The sequence below is a fragment of the Octodon degus genome, unplaced genomic scaffold, assembly GCF_000260255.1.
Source record: "Octodon degus isolate 3935 unplaced genomic scaffold, OctDeg1.0 scaffold00130, whole genome shotgun sequence".
NCBI classification, from domain to species: domain Eukaryota; kingdom Metazoa; phylum Chordata; class Mammalia; order Rodentia; family Octodontidae; genus Octodon; species Octodon degus.
In genome coordinates this window covers 7940725-7944842 of record NW_004524706.1, presented here as the reverse complement: position 1 = coordinate 7944842, position 4118 = coordinate 7940725, and the positions used below count along the sequence as shown (strand labels likewise).

At 37.6% G+C, this 4118-nt stretch overlaps 2 pseudogenes; both read left to right on the top strand.

The window, feature by feature from the left end:
• The window catches only part of LOC101583317, a 9710-nt pseudogene extending 8525 nt beyond the window's left edge, over nucleotides 1–1185 (top strand).
• A 97-nt stretch (nucleotides 1186–1282) lies between these two features.
• Nucleotides 1283–1848, top strand: LOC101582916 (annotated as a pseudogene).
• Nucleotides 1849–4118: the final 2270 nt, after the last annotated feature.

Sequence of the window (4118 nt, the reverse complement as noted above, 5' to 3'; positions counted from 1 at the left end):
ACTCAGGCCCTTGAGCTTGCCAGGGAAGCGCTTATTCCACTGAGCCATCTCCCCAGCCCTATATATATATTTTTTTAAATTTTATTTATTTGCTAAGCTTGTTCTAAGTAGGTGCTTTAGACCACTGAGCCATCTCACCAGAGTTAAGATAGATATACAGCTACTTTCTTTTAGTTCACTGAGAATTACAGTTTATACTAATATTGCTTAGGGAAGATATCATGTCTGCATCTTGTCCTCTGAATAACTACTATGAAGACAATATGCAATGTATTACTTTTTGTAAACATCCTACTAATTTGTATCAAAACTCATGCTATTCTATCTTTTTTTCTCATTAAAATGCATTAAAAATAAATAAAAAGTATTATTACAGCAATTTATTTTTTTATGTATTTAGTACAGGATGTACAGGGTCTCATTATGTAGATCGGACTCATTGTATTCTCCTGTTTTCAACCTCCCAAGCGCTGGAATTACAGGTGCATGTCACCACGCCCAGTCTCAGTCACCCTCTCTGTGTGTCCTGGGGGTGGGGCTGGCATGGCTTGTGGTGCAGGGGGTTGGGGATCATTAAAACAGTTAACATGCAGTGTATTATATGACAGTAGGTAGTTTTAGAGAATAAGTAAATGTTTGCATTTTATAGTTTAAAATAAAGTCATTTAAACGCTTTAGCTGAAAAAAAAAAAGCATTAGAGTTTGAAGAGCTTACAGCAAGACTTTAGGCTATTTTTTTTTTATTTTATTTTAACATTTATTGTGTGCGTGTGTGTGTGTGTGTGGCCAGCTCAGCCCACCAGAGGGCGCGGCTGGCTGGCATGTGGTGCTGGGGGATTGAACCGCGGTCCCTGTGCTTTGCCAAGCTTGTTCCAAGTAGGTGCTTTAGAACACTGAGCCATCTCTCCAGCCCACAGCAAGACTTTAAACTCTGGTATTTACAATAGCTATCAGTTCCTTTTTCCTCAATTAGTGCATACTATGAAGCAGGAAATTGTTACCAGCCCAGAAGCAAAGAGAATCTTCACATTAAAACAAAAATCAGCCGCGTCGCCCTCCGCCTGCGCCTACTCGCACTCTGCCCTGCCTGAGGGCAGGGGCGGGGTGGAGGCGTTGGCTCTGCCACATCTTGGTCGCGGTTCCCCGCTGTGGCGCTGGCGGGGCAGGAGGTGGGGCGGGCGCTGAAGCCGGATCCCGATCCGGTACTCTGCAGCCGGGTGGGGTAACTCTGCGCCTGGTGGGGAGCGCAGACTGCCGGGCCTCTACGGGTGCCACTGTAAAGATGAAACCTGATGAAATACCTATGTATGACCCAGGTCTACTCAGAGAAGTACACTGGAGCCAGAATACAGCTACATTTTCTCCTGCCATTTCGCCAACACATCCTGGAGAAGGCTCGGAGGCCCCTCTGTACTGCTGACTTAAACAGAGGTGTTTTTGTTTTGTTTTGCTTTGTTTTTAAGGTACTGGGTCAGCAGACAGGGACTGGAGTTGTCAACCCAGAACAGTTTATGAAATATTTTGAACATATGAAGAAATCTGGGGATTATTATGTTATAGTTGTGGAAGATGTGACCCTAGGACAGATTGTTGCTACAGTAACTCTGATAATTGAGCATAAATTCATCCATTCTTGTGCTAAGAGGAAGAGTAGATGTCGTCGTTAGTGATGAATGCAGAGGAAAGCAGCTTGGCAAATTGTTACTGTCAACTCTTACTTTGTTAAGCAAGAAACTGAACTGTTGTAAGATTACTCTTGAATATCTACCACACAATATTGGTTTCTATAAAAGGTTTGGATATACAGTATCTTAAGAAAACTATATGTGCCGGAGGTTTCTGAACTAAAACACTCCTAAGAGAATTAATGGAGCTGATGCTGCTGCAACCTAGTGGCTTCCATCAACACTGAGCTAAAAAAACTCATGTAATAGCCTAAGTACAGTGACATTTAGATTACCTTGGGCTGTGGGACAAGCTGTGAGTTTAGACTATAAATATTATAAAGGCGATGATTTGTAACAAAATGAATATATTTTTAATTTGAATCTTTTATTGCATTGTATTTTTCTAAAGTCTAGCTTAATTTCTTGGTAGTAAAGTGTGAGTAGTAAGAAGCTGGGCTGGTTATTTTTTTTTTTAAATTGATTAAGGTTGTTTCTTATCACATAAAACTATTTTGTTTCAAAGAGATTATCTAAATTCACTTGTGGGTGTCATTTCTCATACATTATAGGAAGTTGATTATAGTACATCTAACATTTGCTGATCCTATTATTGGCAAACTACTTGATCAGCCTTTTAAAGAAATATAAAACTGATAGGATTCAAAGTAAAACAAATGTTTTATTTACCAATAATTTACATAGTTCTATATAAAGTACTACCTATATTATCTGTGAAACAATACTCAATAGAATTACCTAAGAATGAAAATAAGGGTCAAAACTAAGGTATTTTTTTAAGTGAATTAGCAACTCTTAGCTTATGTGCTTTTACTTTTTAAAAAATGGGTACTAAAACCTTTTGGTTAATTTTTTTGTGAAACATGGAATATTATAAAATTGTATGGAATATTTAAAAATGTTTGGCATTGCATTTATCTTCAAAATGTTGATGCTAGCTTTTCTATTTAATCTGATTATAATAGTGCTACTTTTCTGGTCACTGTCCTGTTTTATTTATTTTAATTATTTTTTACAGTTGAGGAATTAAGGTACTTCAATCTTTTGCATTCCATGTTATATTAAACTGTTCATATAAATAACCCCTGTTAGAATCCTGGTATACTTTGCTTGAGTCACTATTAAACTCTCAGTTCACAGCACTTAGTTTCATCTACCCTTTGTAAAACAAACTTGGAAAGGAAGAACTGGCCACTTCTCATCTTCTAAGTTGTACCACTTCAACTGGATTTTGGATTTCACTCCAAGCAGTGAGCTAAAGTTGGCTGTCCAGAATAGAAATCCTTTTCTGATAGAGGGCACACTACTTACTCTCTGACCTACACAGATGAACTGTGCCTACTAAAATCAGTGGAGTTTTATCTTTTCAGGAGTCCTAAGATCTTGGCAACAGCTTCATAAGGTAAACTCTGGTAATTAAAAACTATGTTAAATAAATCTAGTAAAAATGTAAAAAGAAAATCAAACCAAATTATATGCTCATAATAGAGATGATACCGGATAAATGAAACCATGTTTTTCTTCTATAACAAATATATTAGAAAGACTCCATGGTAAACCAGTGAAAAGTGTACCAACAAGAACACTAATGATTGAATAATATAATACAAGAAAAAAATGGTGTTTTTTTTTTTTTTTTTTTTTTTTTCCGGAACCGGGGATAGAACTCAGGTCCTTGCACTTGGCAGGGAAGCTCTTATTCCACTGAGCCATCTCCCCAGAAAAATGGCGGTTTTTATGATATAGTTCACTTTTCAGATTAACTACTGGGGAACAAAAAGAATTTGCTGTGTACTTAACCTAAACAAGCAATGTACTTCATCTCAAGTGTAACAGAATATCTGCAATATCCATGCCTTCAGTAAAAATTTACTTCTAAAGAAAAGAGTTTAGTAATGAGTAATCCTCTTTTTACACAGGCTTTAAATGAAAGTTATCTTTTTTTTTTTTTTTTTTTTGGCGGAACCAGAGATTGAACTCAGGCCCTTGTGCTTTCCAGGGAAGCACTTATTCTACTGAGCCATCTCCCCAGCCTCTAAATGAAAGTTATCTTAAGTCACACAGATAACACAAAAGAATTCAGAAAGAGAAATAGCAAAATACTGTACACTGACAAATTCAAGGAAGACTTATAAGGCTGATGAGACTTGAAATGCCATTTTGGAGTAAGTGAAATTATTGGGACAGGAAAGAAGAGGAAACAAAGAATTGCAAGCAATTTTCAAAAGTATGGAAAGAAAAGAGTACCCAAAATCTAGAAGATGCTGAGATGACATATTTGGTTTGGACCAGAAAGATAAAATAGACTCCAAAAAGTTAGACCATAGGGGGCCTGGGCCTAGCTCAGTCCTTTAAGTGGCTGCTTCCACAAAGCTGTCAGCCTCAGGTGGCTGGAGTTCAAACCTCACAACTCTCCCGCTGGCCAAACGTGCC